Source organism: Ochotona princeps, chromosome 6 (genome assembly GCF_030435755.1).
Source record: "Ochotona princeps isolate mOchPri1 chromosome 6, mOchPri1.hap1, whole genome shotgun sequence".
In the NCBI taxonomy this organism is placed as follows: domain Eukaryota; kingdom Metazoa; phylum Chordata; class Mammalia; order Lagomorpha; family Ochotonidae; genus Ochotona; species Ochotona princeps.
Genome location: NC_080837.1, coordinates 73,173,143 through 73,190,885, shown reverse-complemented (window position 1 = coordinate 73,190,885; position 17,743 = coordinate 73,173,143). Strand labels below are relative to the sequence as shown.

The 17,743-nt window shown below is 43.3% G+C and overlaps 1 long non-coding RNA gene across 1 annotated transcript in view; it reads right to left on the bottom strand.

Annotated features, from left to right (window-relative positions):
• The window catches only part of LOC131480593 (uncharacterized), a 128,299-nt gene that overhangs the window by 18,250 nt on the left and 92,306 nt on the right, over positions 1 to 17,743 (bottom strand). The gene's annotated exons all lie outside the window — the stretch shown is intronic.

The following is a 17,743-nucleotide window of genomic DNA, read 5'->3' as shown; positions in this document are numbered from 1 at the left end:
AACAGACATTTTGGGAAAATAATTCCGTGACTGAAAATGTTTGCAACTTTCTCCTGTCACGGAAGGTTGAGGAAGTAGAATACATTGTAGCAGGACTCTTGGATACTTCGAGTTCATGTCCCTGAGGATGTTAAAGGAAAACTGCCGCTGTCTGTGGACAAGGCCAACCCCAAGGGATAATCGTATTGTTAAAGCGTGTTGCTTGGCCCAGGCACCCTTGTGCTTGTCTCATGTGCATTAATTCTTCCCGCACAGGTCTGTATCCTATCAGAACACTGACATTTGTGCACAAAAAAAGCATGTGGGAACTCGTTTGTTTCAATCTTGTCTATAATAGGAAAAAAACGAATTCCAACCCACCTAAGTGGCTGTGAACATGGGAATGACTAAAGGGATGATTCAGCCGTGCTGTGAAGGGTTCTCCCAATGGCATTGTTGAAAAGGTTCAAATAGACCAGGGTACTTCTGAAAGTCTTATGACCTGGCCTTAGAATGCATGATGCACTGCAGAGGGCATTTGGTGCAAGGGGAAGAGGGGGCTTGGGACGCCAGGAGCCCTGGGTGTCAGTATCAGCTGGCACACCCTGGGAGACGGCAGGTAATGGCTCAAGTGCTTGGGGTCCTGCCAGCCACACGGGACACCCGGGTGGCATTCTCGGCTCCTGGCTTTGGGCTCTTCCAGCACTGACTATGGCAGGCATTTGGGGAGTGAACCAGAAAAAGAAGCTTTTAAAAACCATGCCCTGGGCCCGGCGTGATGGCGTAGCGGCTAAAGCCCTTGCCTTGCACGCACGAGGATCCTATGTGGGTACCAGTTCTAGTCCCGGTGGCCCCGCTTCCCATCCAGCTCCCTGCTTGTGGCCTGGGAAAGCAGTCAAGGACGACCCAAGGCCTTGGGACCTTGCACCCACTTGGGAGACCTGGAAGAGCTCCTGGCTCCTGGCTTCGAATTGGCTCAGCTCCAGCCATTGGGGCCGCTTGGGGAGTGAACCATTAGACAGAAGATCTTTTTCTCTCCTCCTCTCTGTATATCCGCCTTTCCAATAAAAATAAATAAATAAATCTTAAAAAAAAAAAAAACCATGCCAATCCGGTCCTAGTGCATTGAGTTTCTGCAGACAGAGTCACACTTAGGTTTGAGGGGAGGAACCTTGATGGTCTCACCAAGGGTAGCTGAGACCAGAGATACTGTTGTGGCCGTTTTTTTAAAACTCCAACTCACCCCTAGTGCTTGAATCAATAGATGGAAACACCTTAAAGGGACAGTGGGAAGTAGGGAATGAATGAGGTACACTGTGAACCCTTTGATGTCCTTTAATGAAGCCCAGTCCAAGCCGTCTTCCAAGTGTTGTATTATTTACAGATGATTGGTTGGCAGCTGACACAGGCTCTGGGTGTAACCTGGCTATTCAGGTTACACATGTGCTCAAATCGTGAAGGCAAATCTGACCCAGGCAGCCCCACACAATTTCCTAAGAAACATTTCAGCTTCCTTTTTATGTGAGAAAATCTCTCTCAGTCATTTCTGTTTAACATACAAGGATATTTTGTTTTAAAGTCCCTGGAAAGTGAACTTAAGAGGTTTATTTTTGTGCCATTTTGAAATTCATGCCATTTTATCATAACACATTTTCTGTAAACTTTTTTTTAAAGATTTACTTATTTTTATTGAAAAGGCAGATTTACAGCATGAAGATGAGACAAAAAAGATCTTCCATCAGCTGGTTCACTCCCCAAGTGACCACAACAGCCGGAGCTGAGCTGATCCAAAGCCAGGAGCCAGGAGCTTTTTTCTGAGTCTCCCATGCAGGTACAGGGTCCCAAGGCTTTGGGCCGAACTCTGCTGCTTTCCAAGGCCACAAACAGGGACCTAGATGGGAAATGGAACAGGCGGGACATGAACTGGCACCCATATGGGATCCTGGTGGATACAAGGTGAAGATTTAGCCACTAGGCTGTTGCACCAGACCCTCCGTGAAGCTTTTGAAGATCTCTCAGCTAGTCTGTACTCAAATGTGTGTGAATGCCCTGTGTCCCTCATGTGTTTCCTCTCACTGGGAGGGCCTGACTCCATCTCTGGAATTTCCAGAAAGCTGAGAGTTATCAAAACCCCCTGGAGGCCAGGAACGGAGGGTTCTTGCCTTTGTCTCCTGCCTAGCACGGGGAAGAAGACTTGTTGAGGCTTTTGCCTGAAGAATGAGTGTAATGTCAGTCAGTTCTGGCCTCCAGGAAGATAAAATAAGCTAAGAAGTTTTCTGAAATCCGAGTTGCAGTGACTTCTGTCCATATTTTAGTGTTAAAATCCCAGTAGTGATCTTCTAAATCAAATGTGTTCTGTAAGAAATCTGTCCTGACACCTATCACATCTTGTCTTTTTCACTGATGTTTACTTGAACACGATAGCAGCATTTTTGGCATAGAAACAGGATACGAAACAGCCTTCATCTGAGGCTTTGGGTGTATTTTACCTATCATAACTCTGAAAATCCAGGCTCCTGTATGAGCAGCGCTGTTATTAGAAGAAGAATAGTAGTCTCAAAATAGGAGCACTGTTGATTCGGGAGCCAGCATTGTGGCATAGCAGGTTAAGCCTCCACCAGCAATGCCAGCATCCCGTGTGGATGCCATTGCTCCACTTACAACCCAGCTCCCTGCTGATGCTCCTGGGACAGCTGTGGAAGATAAATCCAGTACTTAGGCCCCTACACTCAGTGGGAGAACTGGAAGACGCTTTTGGCCACTGGCTTTTGCTGGGACCTCACGGTTGTGGCATGACCATTTGGGAGGTGACCCAGTGGATGAAAGATACCTCTTTGTCTCTCTCCCTCTCTCTCTTTCTCTCTCTTTCTCCCAACTCTGGCTTTCAATGAAATAAATAGAAATAAATCTTGTTCTAAGTGTTGACGTTGGTGCTTGACAATCAGAATAATTGTTGTTTTCATCCGTTGCAATATCCCATGAGGCAGCACTTTTCTTACTACTGCTATTTTTTAAACAAAAGACCATGCTTAGTTTTTTTTTAAGAGAAAAAAACTCATAAAATTGAAATAACCGATGTCAATTTCAAAAGAATATCCTAAAGCAACTGCCTGAAATGGACTTAACAGGAGAAAATTCCCTCCTAAAGTCTTTCTAATAGTAAGGCGTTTCTCTTGTTGGCTAAATTTACAGCAGAAATCAAGCTGTGTACCTAGCTGGAAGGCACCAGGGGAACGAAGACGTGAAATGGTGGGAAGATGCTTTAAGTTGCACCGAATCAGCAGGATGACGTAATGTGCCATGGGCACGCACACATGGGATGATTTCATCGTATGAGTGGTCTCTACGTGTCATGTAGTTCTTAATTCCACTAACCCTCACTGTTGTACATAAAGCCCCGATGTGGGGGCCCTCAGGTTTCACACAAGATGAAACAAAGGGCATACACAGGTTGAGGACAGAGTTAAAGAACTAGAGTTAGCGTATCATTGTACCACCTGTCATCCTTGAACGCCTTGAGCTTTAACGTAACAATCTGATTCTTCCCTTCAGATTTGCGGGATGACCGTCTGTGTTTTAACTCTCTTTCCCTGTGAGAACAGCGCTTGGCTGTCCCGATTGCAAGCACAGATGTTGTTTGTAGAACAGAAGACCCGAAAGCATGTGAGTAATCAGAAAGGATTCCAGGCAAATGGCTTCTCCTTCCATTACTGGTTTAGCCCGCCTAAAGGCATGGACAGGCTGGTGCTCACTGATACATCGTGGCTAGGGAGAGGTCTTAGCAGAAGTGTAGATCCTTACACATTAATGCAACTGAAAAGTCTTGGTCTCCAATTTAGCTATGTCATTAGTCATCGGTACTCTACAACCATGTCACCTCTCAGGTTGGCTTTATGCAACAGCGCCTGTCCATGGCCACTGCTCGCTGCACACTCTTCTCAGCAAAGGACTCTGCCGTTGTTTTGCTAAATAAATTATTCCATTGCTGAGCTGCTCCGCCTTCCATGTCCATGCCTGGAAGTCCCTCCACACATGAGAAGCCTTCACATACCGTGTAGTTCTTTTGTAAGATTTATTTATTTTTATTAGAAAGACAGATATACAGAGAGAAGGGGAGACAGAGAGGAAGATCTTCCATCTGCTGATTCGCTCTCCAAGTGGTCACAATGGCCAGAGCCAAGCCAAGCCAAAACCAGGAGTCAGGAGCCTCTTCCAGGTCTCCCATGTAGGTGCAGGTCCCAAGGCATTGGGTCATCCTTGACTGCTTTCCCAGGCCACAATCAGGGAACTGGATGAGCAGTAGGGCCACCAGGATTAGAACCAGTGTACACATGGGATCTCAGTGGATGCAAGGCAAAAATTTAGCCACTAGGCTACTGCACTGGGCCCATAATGTAGTTCTTGATCCTACTAATCCTATGAATTTACCCTATCTCTTTTCCTCCAGTCTTAGGGGTGGCAGATGGCCCCATCTTTAGTGATTACTACCACCTTTTGCCTGGGAACTTGATACCATCTTTTCCAGTCCCCTTTGGGACCTGTCACATCACCGTTTCTCTTCTGAATTTCCCATGTTATCTTTACTGGGAAAAAAAAATAAATGTCTTTCATTTGAAAACTCCCCCAGCAATTGTTTGCTACCCTCTCCTACTCATTACATGACCAATGTGCAGCAGACAGCCCCTGTCTTCGCTGAGCTGCAACTCATGCTTCAGCCAGATGATGGTCTTACAAACACTGCTCTGGCAAAAGTCACCTGCTAATGTCCTCTGCTCCTGAGTCGCTTTGTTCCACTGTGTTATTTCATCCTGTTGTGTTACTATAGTTTGCATTTGTGCTGAGTGTCTCCAAGGCTAAGCATGTTGAAATTTAGTTCTATTGTGGGGCATTAAGAGGGTAGAAATCTGATTATGGCATTTTGAGATGGGATCTCTGGGAAGATTAAGCTTCGATATGGTCACTGGGATGGAGCCCACATGGTTCAATTCTGGAGGATTTGTATAGTGGCAGGGAGAGACACACACTCACAAAGCAAGACTCAGAGCAGGACTGGACATATCACCAATGGCTGTGCGATTGTTTGTGCCTCCTCTGGACTGACCAGGAAGCTGTCAGCAGCTGTGGCCCCTCTACTTGGTGCCTCTAGACCGTGAGCCAAGTGAATCTGTTCTCTTGGCAACTTAGCCATCAGCAGCGTTGTTATCAGCAACAGAAAATGGACTGATATCTTTTCCTATCTGTAAAAATTTCCCTTAGCTGCTGTCATACTACTGTCTCCTGACTCTTTAGACATTCCTCCCTGGTTGTTCTTGATAATTGTAGTTTATGAGTATCCAGCTAACCATATCCAGTGCTTATTATGGGCCTTCCCTGAGATAAGCATATTGTAAGCAAGAGAACATTTAGTTTTCACAACAGAATCCTATAAAGTGACTAATATGAACTGATGGGTAGAGGCCAGACCAGAATTGGGTCACCAGCCTATCCCTGAAGCAATCTCTGGAAAGGGGACTGCGTCAGTCAGATCTACTTGGGACCGCGTGGGAGATGAACTTCTCCTGGTGTCCATGGCTGCAGGGTAAACGAGTGTCTAATAAAGCCGGGAGCCAAGGCTGCCTCTGGTCCCGCCAGCTCTGGGCCGACTTAGCCGCCTGGGTTTCCGATTCCTCCTGAGGTATGGGGAGCATCACAGGTGTCCAAGGATTTGGGGAGGATTCCATGAACTATTGCACATGGACCATTTAGTATAGAACGTAAAATAAGCTCCAGAAAAATGTTCTCCGATCTCCTATGCCACCCACCCTTTGTAATCATTTCTGTCACTGTCATCCTTGTCAAATAGAAACTGATTATGTCCGTTTCCTGCCTGAACCTCTTCAGTGACTGCTCAGTGGCTAGTAATCAAATCTAAACTTTGGTTGTCTAGTTTGGCCACAAATTCAGTTTGTTGTTGTTGTTGTTGTTGTTTTAGAAGAAAATGAAGCAGCTCATGGTTAAGACAGTAAGGGTGAGGTCCAGGGTTAGTTGTCTCAGTGATAGCAGTGTGAAGCCAGGTTTTCTGTCTCTTCTTCCAATTCAGCTAAATTTAGCTCCAGCCTAGTGCTGGTTTCCTGTGGAATTATTGTTTGCTGCTAATTCATGTGCTTTTGAGTACTTTTCCAGAAGCTTCTAGCAAAACTTTTACTGTGTCTCCTTCATCAGAACTGACCACATGCTATACCCGAGTCAGTCATGTTTCCCCGCACAGGGCTGAGTGGAGGAGAGAACACAAAACCAAACTGGGTTTGCGTTTAGGAAGAAGAGTGTGGAGAGGCTGCCAGGAAGGTGACCCTTTAAGGGGAGTTTTTTAAAAAGTACATGAAAGCAATTGGAAAACAAGTATTATTTTGATGCAAAAAGCTGAAATATTTGCATAAAGGATATTCAAAACACTCAGGGAAAATGTTTATTATTTATGTTAAAAAAAAAACTATGCCTGTATTTCCAGTCTTTTTGCAGCAAAGTTAGCTTAGCTTTGCCATGAACTTTCTGAAATGCCTTCCATGTTCACTGCATGAACAGGCCTTCTTAGGTATCTAAACCCGAAGCAGCAGCTATTTCTGCCATTCAAACCAACTTTAAGCCAAAACATTAAAGGAATGATTACTGTATTTATGAATAAATGAACTTTGGACTGGACTACTTGAAGTTTCCAGAATGTTCCAGTGAGTTTCTGGTTGCTCTGTCTGCATTCATGCATCCCCTGGTCCCTGGATTATCACCCCACTCCTAATCTACAATTCCCTGCACCCCATTTTTCCTACACACACACACACACACCTTCCAGCTGACTTCTCCCTGGTTTCTGGATATTCTGAACTTCCGTGGTTATACTTGTTTGTTTGGGGCACTTCTCTCCTTGTCTGTGGCTTCTTTTAAAGATAGGAATTATGTCTCGTTTCTGTTTCTAATGGAGTATGCATACTCTGGCAAAAATACTTCAAAGCCTGTGGAATATGGAATTAAAAGAAAGCTATTCTTTGATGCAAAACATGTTGGAAGCTCATACACAGATTTTCATAATATCCTTCCTTCACATATTATGTGAAAATAATTGCATTAAATAAAAGAGAACAAGAACCAAACACTTGGTTCGCTCCCCAAATAGCTGGGGCTGGGCCAAACAGAAGCCAAGAACTGGTAACCCCAGCCAAGTCTCCCTCACATGGATGGAAGGGCCTTGAGGGTGTGGCCCTTATCAGCCACCTTCCAGTGTGCATTAGCAGGATGCAGGCTCAGAAGTGGAGTAAGTAACAGATTGGAATTCTCATATGGAGTATGATGGACCCAAGCAGGGGTTAACCTGCTCCACCTCGGTGCCAGCCTCTTCGTGAAGTTTGTGAAGTGCCCTCCTACATTATTTTGAATGCACGAAAGACTGACTTCACACCTTTTCACAATCTAGGTCTTCGTTTGTAATAAATGCCTCTGATCAAGTTTATTTATATAGGACCTCTTTTTTTTTTTTTTTTTTTTTTTTTGCCCTACTCGATATATTTGAATCCTAATATTATTTTAGTTAAAATAACCGCCTAAGGGCACTATTCTTATTAATGTGGGCATCTTCTTATTAAAATGGGCACCTTCAGACAGCATCTTCAATAGCAACACAGTGCTCTACATTTGCATGTACCACTGGGTTGTTTGGACTTTGAATCATCATAGGCTACATGAAATGTCCTAGAGGAAGGATATTTTCACCGTTATGGGGACAAAAGTCTTTGAAACCAGCCCGGGAAAGGTAAGTGATTTTTTTTATGTAGACTTTGCTTAAATATTGTATTGTAACACAAACGATCTGGAAATGAGGTATTTGCTACATGACTTTTTAGTGAATGAAGTATAGCAATGATGGAGACATCTAAAAGCCCGGTGTAAAAAGGACTAGAACATGCAAGGCTAAGGGTAGGGTTGCAGTGTTCCCGGAGAGTGTGGAGTTCTCTCTTCCCAGTGTGTTTTGGTTTGTTGCTCAGTTTAACATGTTTACCAAACTGTTAAGCCTAAAATACAACCACACATAGATAGGAAATTAAAAAAGGTTATGGTGACCAAGATGTTTGTAATGTTGTATTTATACACCAGGATGGAGGTCTCTAAGCAAACACACCCAGCTGCTGCTGTGGTTTCCCAGAAGAGAAACCTTTGAAGTTCAGGGAGTCAGCTAATGGCTCCTTTGATCTTCCTAGACTTTTTGCACTTCAGGGAGCTTTGGAGCAGAGCCATTTTGCTTATCTTTCTGCCATTGTTAAGCAAAAGAAAAAGCAACTTCCTAGATCTATTGAGATAAGTGACTCAGGTGGGAGGCAAACTAGGGGAGCTAGCTGTCCCACCTGCTGCTACGGGCTTGACTATTCCCAGAGGTCATTCTGGGTTGTAACCCAAGTTGACCTCCCTCTCCCCAATCCATTTCAGATGGTTGGTACAGTTGATTCATTGTCACTACTTTGTTTCTTACTGTTAAAAATATTGCCAAAGGACTGCTGTGTATCAAGGAATCTGTTCAATAAAGATTTTGTGATGAATCTTGGCATCTTGGTATCTTAACACATTGTCTATTCAAAAAAATACTACAAAATGTGAAGGAGAAAGGCATTTTACACAGGAGGACCCTTGGATGTCATCACGATAAACATCCTTTCAAGCTTTCTATTATATAAATATATAACATTGTATTTCTTTTATGGGACTTACTCATTCTATGTATCCAATTTGTGTGTTTTTTTATTTAAAATTTTTAATTAATTATTCTTATTTTTTTTTTGTAAAAGCAGAACCATAGAAACAAGAGACACCTTCCCATCCGCTGGTTGCTTTCCAAATGTCTGCAACAGTCAGAGGTGGGGCAAGATAAGCCAGAAGCCAGAAGCCAGGAATTCCATCTGGGTCTCCTAGGAGGACATCAAGGAGCCAAGCATCCAATGATTGCCTGGGCGCACATTAGGTAGGAAGCTGGGTGGGGACACGAAGCTAGAAATTGAATCTAATGACTCCATTATGGAATGATGGCGTCCCAAACATGGTGTGAACTGCTCTGTCACATGTCTGTCCCCGTATACTTTTTTAAAACATAATATTATATGAATACTTTCTTGTGTCCTTGAATATTGTTTGTAAGCATTTTATAAACTGTATCCTTTGTGGTTAGATGAAGGCATCTTCTTTTTCTAAGGATTAGAAACAATTGGTTGGAGGATAGAATGCTTTCTCCCTCATAATAAACCAAGAAATCCAATCTGAAAATTTGTTAAAAGATACGCAAATGTAGACTGAGATCAGGATTCAAGACTTGAGCACTGAATGAGCTACCCACAGCATCCCCGACCACCACCATGGTTACCTGTGTGGGTAGCATTGTTTTTATACATAATGACATCCATTGGAGCAGCTCTTTATAGAGATTTCGGGAGTTTAAATATGATCAGTTATCTCCCTCACTCATTTTTTTGTTCATTTAATGAACATTTATTGTCTGCCCTACTAGAATTACAAGTATCAAGGGAACAAAGCAGGCATAGCTCACACAGTACCCACAACTCAACAAGATCAATTAAATCAGAGACTAGAACAATATCCGGAAAATACACTGTATGAACAGCAGTGACCTCCAAGGGTACGCAAAGCAGCGGGCAGCTGAATCTTCCCGCCAGAGCTGTGTGTAATCCCAGACTCCAAGGTAAGCAGAAAGCAGCTAGACCAAGAGACAGGAAGGAGCCTTTCTTACTGGAGAGAACACCAGAGGCCAACAGAGCCAGGTGAAGGTCAGAAGTTCTGGAAGGTGAGTGAAGGAGCACAAGGGACGGGTGAGAAGCTGGCTAAGCAGAAGCCACAGCACACAGGGCCGTATACACCGCCTCAAGGGGCTCAGAACACACCCCAAAGAGCAGCCTCGTCGGTTGCTGATTTTGCTCCTTAATAAGATCACTGTTGCTACACTCCTGAAAATGGTTTGAGGAGGCAGTGTGGGTGAGAGGTAAGAGGTCAAGTTTATTGCAAAACTTCAGACGGGAAGACCTGCTCTTTCTTTGGCTATTGCCTAGCTGAAGAAATCCTACCAGACAGCTGGACATGACATTCTGCAAACATCCTTCCTTTCATTCATTCTTTGTGTTTAGCTTCTGGCTCTATTCAAATGACCTACCATGCAGTAAGCACTTAATAAATGGTAGTTGCTTTTCATTTGCTCTTTTGTATGTTTGGGAAAAGGATCCCACAACATACTCTCTTTCCCTTTTCCTGCAAACAGCATAGTGTGAGGAGGAAAAGTGTCCATTGCAGGAACCATTCTCATTCTTTTAATAATACAGGGATCCCCACTTTCCCACACTCACTCAACTGGATCTGGTACTTGCTGACATCTTGACTTTCTTTATACAAGTGTTTGCATAGTCCACGGAATTCCTGATCTGTATAAAGAGAGCCAATATCTTGATTATAACAATCTTAGGAACCTAGGCATTTCCTCCATCGTGCCAGCAACAAATGAAAACAATGACTAATGTTTAGGAACATTCCATTTTAGTATCTGTGGACCAAGTTTACAATACTATTTATGTTTGTATTATAAATAATACTATGATGTACACTTTGGGGATAAAGATTTTCAGGTGCTTAGAATTGTGCTCTTAAGATAATTCTGACATGCAAACGTAATGTTCCTTTCTTAAGGCCCTGGTATTTACGGCCAATGTGATTTATCAAAGCAACAACAAAAGGTGTGCCAAATGCACATTTTTACTAACAACATGAGTGTCTGTTTTTTAGGCAATACTATTAAAGAAAGAATACTCTACTTATTTAATTCTCAAAGAAAAAGATGCCAAGACAATAGAGAATGTAATAGAAGTCTAATAATCCCATAGTAATCAAAGCCTGGAGCAGACAGATGAAACGAAGATGGGAAGCCTGACTTAGATCAGGAGACTCTGGCTGCCTCTTCCAGCACCTGATAAAGAGAGTGGCATCCAGGTGCTGGAGTTCTTCGGCACTCTAAATGTTTCTTCTTGTATCTACTTTTGGGTTTCCTAACTGCATGCTGTCATGTTTTATAAATTAACTCAGAGCTTTAAGGGGATAATTGTGTGCCACAAACCATAACAGTAACTTCAGCATGGCTCCCAAGTTCATTTAGTACTGAGTTCATATTAAATGGAAAAGCTGAAAATCAATTATTAAATCAACAAGTGATAATGATTGAACTAGAGAAAACACAAGAGGGCAATCTTGCACAGCAATAAAATATGTTTGCATAAGAGAAAAAAAGTAAGTAAACTATCGATTTTTTTTCCCCCAATAGTGGGCATTTAAAGTTTTGTTAGTAAATATTGTCTTTTTATTAAAAGTCATAGAAATGTAACTTTGCAAAGAAATTCATCATCTGGGCCCAGCATGGTAGCCTAGTGGCCAAAGTCCTCAACTTGCATACACCAGGATCCCATATGGACACCAGCTCTAATCCCGGTAGAACTTCTTCCCATCTGGTTCTCTGCTTGTGGCCTCAGAAGGCAGCTGAGGATGGCCCAAAGCCTTGGGATCCTGCACCCACATGGGAGACCCGGAAGAGGTTCCTGGCTTCGGATTGGCTCAGCTTCCGCCTTTGCGGCCGCTTGGGAAGTGAATCATCAGACGGAAGATCTTCCTCCTCCCTATATATCTGACTTTACAATAAGTTAAATAGATCTTTTTTAAAACCACAAACTGGTCTCTCTCAAGAAAGAAGAATTGCCAAAATGAGCACCCTTTGAGACATGTGTACTCTGTCCCTACCATTGCCACTGCTAGTGCCCAAGAACAGGGATAGGGGTCTCTGCGATTTTTGTATGTTCTTTTTCTTAAAAAAAAAAAAAAAGAAAGATTTATTTGTTTTTATTGGAAAGGCAGATATGCAGAGAGGAGGAGAGACAGAGAGGAAGATCTTCTGTCCAATGATTCACTCCCCAAGTGGCCACAACAACTGGTGTTGTGCCGATCCGAAGCCAGGGGCCAGGAACTTGTTCTGGGTCTCCCACATGAGTGCAGGGTCCCAAGGCATTGGGCCGTCCTCGACTGCTTTCCCAGGCCACAAGCAGGGAGCTGGTTGGGAAGTGGAGCTGCCGGGATTAGAACCGGAGGCCATATGGGATATTGGCGCATTCAAGGGAAGGAGTTTAACTATTACGCTTTCGTGCCGGGCCTGGATTTTTGTATGTTCTTTGGGTGAATGTCTCATCCCATTGTCACGCCTTCTGGGTTGTTCAACCCACGTGAAGAGAAATAGAAACTATTGACGATGCTGTGTTCAGCTTTGTTTTATTCCACCTGACGCTTCCAGTTGACACTGGATGCTTAAAATCTTCCAATGTCTTGCTAAGAAGGAATCGTTGCAGTGATTAACGCGCTTGTGGAGATGTTTGCAGAGATAATTTTAGGCCACCAATGGACACTTTTACCTCCTTGGCGCTTGACTGATCCTGAATTCTGCCGAGCTTTGAGAGCTGCCCAGTGTGGTAGTGTTGGAAGAATTTTTGCTAACAGAGACTGCCTGATTGGTTTTGTTGATAACATGCAGTTATCTTGGTGGATTACATCTTGTCTAAATCTTGAACTCTTCAAGCTCTGGCATTTCGTTTCCACCTTCCAATGGGAATGGATAAGATCCGTCACACATACGTGTTTATATGTAGCCACCAATGTGCAAAAGACAAATACATCAAGCACACAATTGTGTGGCTACAACCAACTCTGAGTAAAGCAATCCAAGAGATATCGAGCATGTGATGAGACAGGTCTGTCAAACCTATTATGAGGAAAATCTTTTTTTATAGATTACACTTTGACCTTTTGTGTATTAGCCAAATGCACGCGATCATACCGAAATGATTTGCTGTGTCTGTGTCCACACGGATATGTCTTTTCCACAGATCTAGAACCTACGGCTTGCTAATCGGGGTTCTCCAAGTTCAAATGCCATTCCAGTGTCACCTACTTCCACACTTCCTGCACCACTCCTGACACTTCCTTTCTTAACCAGGCAAATAGTGCACACCAAGTTATCCTCCGTTGAAGAGTCCTTCCAGCTCACCAGAGGTCTGTCCTTAACTGTAGCTTCACATCCTTAGTCACAGACCCTGCCTCGTGACATCCTTAGTGTCGACTACAAACAGGCATAGCAAAACAAAACAGAACAAAAGAGCAGCTTGGGAAGTTAACATATGCTGTCACCATAGACCTGTGCGCCGGGCCCCCTTTTCTAATTTCCTAACCGCACACCCTGTCCAGTTCTTCAGCTACCTTTCGGTTGCTTTTTGTCATTTACAGTATTCTCTGCATAGAAGTGATGCTGTGTTGCCATCCCTGCGGTGACGACTGTTCATTCTTGGATTGATTTTGTTGTTTTAATGATCCATTTACATCAAGAGCTCCATGCACCCAGGATTAACCTGTAAAAACACAGATTGCATGGTGTTTGATATGCTCATAGAGTTGACAGTTGAACTCTGTGTGGTTCTGCTGAACCTGCGCTTGAATGCGCCCAGAGATGCTGTGGGGCATCACTGCAGCTTCTCTTCTAGTTTCGTGCTCCTGAGAGGTGCTGTGGGTTCTAACAGACATCGGGAAGATGCCTGTGCTAGGCTGGGGTCCACAAAGAAACTGCAGGATTCAGGAGGGTCATTCCTGTGCAGCAAAACACCTCTGGCAGCATTATTAGAAACACCATTTCTTGACCTTTTATTCTTCCTGGTCTTGTAGAAATACACACAAAGGTAGTAAGTAGACTGTTTCGATTTATAAGAAAAGAAAAAAGTTTCAATATTAACTAAATTCCTTAAAGTGTGTGCTTTAGGGCACATTGTGGTAGCCTAGTGGCTAAATTCTCACCTTGCACTCCCCAGGATCCCATATGGGTGCTGGTTCATGTTCTGGCTGCTCTACTTCCCATCCAGCTCGCTGCTTGTGACCTGGGAAAGCAGATGAGGATGGCCCAAAGCCTTGGGACCTGCACTCATGTGGGAGACCCAGAAGAAACTCCTGGCTAGATCAGCTCAGCTCTGGACATTGCAGCCTTTGGGGGAGTGAGCCAGCGAATGGAAGGTCTTTGTCTCTCCTTCTCTCTGTAATTCTTACTTTCCAATGAAAACAAACAAATCTTTTTAAAAAATTTTTTTAATGTTCTTTTTAAAAATTGTGTGTTTTATGGTGTTAAGGATCTCAGAAAAACACATAATTATTGCTGCAATAATGAAAATTATTTATGGACCTTTTGTCATTTAAAATGATAAAATATCTTCTTCTAAAAGTCAAACGAGAAACCATCCCCATTGTGGATGATGCTTTTCTGAAATAATCAGTGCTGATAAGTCCACATTTTATCTTAAGTGATACAAATAAAATGAAATGTAACCTGCTGAGTAAAAGAATATACTGTGACTAGAATAATAAAGGCACTTTGTTTCACAACATTTCACTTCACACTGTCAAAAACAGTGAAGGAGGGCCCAGTGCAATGGCTCAGGTGGCTAAAATCTTTGTCTTGCACAGGCTGGGTTCCCAGATAGGCACCAGCTCATGTCCCAGCTGCTGCATTTCCCATCCAGCTCCCTGTTCAAGGCCTGGGAAGGCAGTAGATGATGGCCCAAAGCCTTGGGATCCTGTAGCCATGTGGATACCCAGAAGAAACTCCTGGCTTTGGATCAGCTCAGCTCCAGACATTGCAGCCACTTGGGGAGTGAACCAGTGGATGAAAGACCTTTCTCTCTGTCTCTCCATCTCTGTATCATCTGCCTTTCCAATAAAAATAAGTGTATCTTTTTTTTAATGGTAAAGGAAAATAGATGATTATATAGATTATTAAGTTTAATTTTAAAATATTACCTTTTGCTTTATTTAGCAATAAAAAAAATGTATAAAACGCACAGCAAAAACAACAGAAGTGACCTGGTTTGTGTCTGGCCTGCTGTGCTAGAGTCTCTGGGCTGTGTCTGCCTGAGGCTTGTTGCCGCAGACCGTCAAGTGCTTAGCACAAAACAAAAACTCAATAAACACTTCTTGCCCATGATCACTCTACCGGGCACTGTTCACTGCCTGGAATTCATAAGATTGGTAGAATTCCCTTCCAGGATAAGCATTCTAGGCCAAAGCTCTTTGCTGATGCAACAAGCTGGACTATCTAAAAGACACCATGAGATACCCCTGGGGGAAGGCCCAGCACCTCCTCAGGGCTCCAAAGACAAAATCATTCACACATGGTTTTCATCTCCCAGAGTCCTCTTCCCCCGGGTGTGGGGGGGGGGGGTGTGGAGTGACATTTCTCAATGTCAGACTTCTGAAAGACATACCATGAACTTCTTGGTCTTAGACTCTACGATGGTTTTCATAACTAAGAGTCCAGAGGGGGATTTTAATTTGGCTATTCTTCAAAACATGGAGTAGAAAAGCACTTATTTGAGATGCTTAGACAGAAAGAGGCCTCCTCTCCACTGGTTCAGGCTGGGAGTGGAGAATGGCACCTCTTCCCAATGGGTAACAGGGATCCAATCACTTGAGGTATCACCCAGAATACATCTTGGCAGAAAGCTGGGATTGGGAGCAGAGCTGTACTTGAACAGGTGGACTCTGCCATGGGAGACAGGAGTCCCAGCACACTTCATCCATGGTATCAAAGTCACAGGTTGGTGCTTCAGCTTGCAAAAAGGTACGTTCGCAAGGTGAGATCAATTATCCTCATCACAGAGGAGACTGAAAATTTGCCATTTGCCAAACTGATTCTGCTGGGGTCAAAGTGGAGAAATCTATGCCAGGGCTAACCCAGGACACACAGGGGCACTGTGGGCTGGGAATTTCCGCATCAGATCCTTACAAATTGCATGCTTTTAAAAAAAGAATTATTTCACTATTTTTGATTTGGGTTAGTAAAAACAGTAGTTCCAACTTGTATGAAAGCTAGTAATCTTAATCTTTTAATTGTTTTCTGTTTGTTTTTTGCTTTTTCTATAGCACTAGGCCAAGGAGGACTTTGAAGCTCTGAGCTTTGCAAGTAAGTGCTTTGTCAAGGGTGTTTAAGGATAATATCTGTCAAGATGAGGCCTGTGTGTGCTTCTTTTGGGTTAGCTTCTTTTGGCTTTAAAAGCCCAATTCCATTTTACAAACGTGGCTATATTGTAATGATATATTATCAATGAAAAATTACAATTATATAGAAGTCATTTTCTGTGTTCATATTTAGTATAGAAAATATTCTGGAAAGACATTAATTGAATGATTACATGATAATTTTGGGGCATTAGAAATAAGAATATTTATTCATTTTGGTCTTCATTTTCTAATTCTTCAATTATTGTATATTGTTTTTATAATAATTTTGTAAATATTTTTAATATCTGATTAATATTTTAAATATCAGGCATTAAAGTGCATTTTCAAATTACAAGTTTTAGCAGATGTATAATACGCCTCTCTTATCTAGTTTTGCTTTGTACAGTCTCAGTTACCTGCCATTAGTCACGATCCAAAGAGACTGAACACAGTTTTCCAGAAATAAATGGTCCTAAGTTTTTGCACAGCAGCTGAGTCCCTGCTTGGGCTGCCCACATTCCGTGATGGATTAGCACTGTGGCTCTGCTGGAGTCTGGCTTCGTCCTGACATGTCCCCCGGGAGGCAGCAGGTGCCGGCCTGAGTGACTGGGTCCTCACCACGCACGCGCAGCCCTTGGCTTTAGCCTGGCCTATACCTGACTGTTGCAGGAATGTGGGTAGTGAACCACCAGTGGGCAGATCTCTCTTTTTCACTCTCTCTTTTTCAAATAAATAAAAAATCATACATTTTTAAAAGATCTTGTAGGACACACTCTTAAAATATGATAAGGGTGTCAGAAAGGACAGACTCAAGTCAAGAAGGACTTACCAGGGAGGTGCCAGCTGCCCTTGAAGGGCGCCTCTGTCAATTGCCTTAGGCTGATGAAATCATTTATCACAAGCCAAGTGACCAAAATTAGCAGAAATGTCTTTTTTCACAGTTCTGGGGCCCAGAAGTTCAAAATCCAAATGTTGACAAGAAGATCATGCCTGGTTCCTGGTGGTGACCATCAGCCTGGCTGCCTTTTCACACGCTGTGGTATGAACTTGATCTCTACTTCCGTCATCATGCAGCTGTCCTCACATCCACTTCTCTTTGTGGGCGTGAGTACCCCAATTTCCACACTGGATTAGAATGCACCCTAAGGACCTTGTCTTAATCATTTGGAGAAACACTATTTCCAAGTAAAATGAATGCATTCACACATTCTGGTATTGAAGACTTCAACAGATCGGTGTGTGTGTGAGTGTGTGTGTGTTTGTGTAAGTGCAGTCCAACCTATAACAGTGAGTGGGATTTTCTTGCAGGAATTCTGGAGTCAGTGTTGTAGGTGGTAGAGTCCAGGGCTCCGGCTGCTCCAAACTGCCTCCCGTCCCCAAGGGATGTGGCGGATTCTCCTTTAGCCAGATTCTCCGTGCTGCCGCCAGTCCTGGTGGAGCTCTGCGTTTCAGCTTCTCTTCTGCAGGGCACAGCTTCTCCTCCCTACTTGGTTTTCCGAGCGCTACCGTCTCCTCCAGCTTCTCTTCTTTGCTGGAGTTGTCAAGGAAAGCTGCAGTCTTTTGGGTTACAGCTTCTCTGCCAGTTTCTGTGCCTCGTGACCATGACAAATGAGGCACAAACGAGGAGGAAGTGAGCAAAGCAAAGAGTATTGATTCAGGACGACAGACAAAGTCTCTT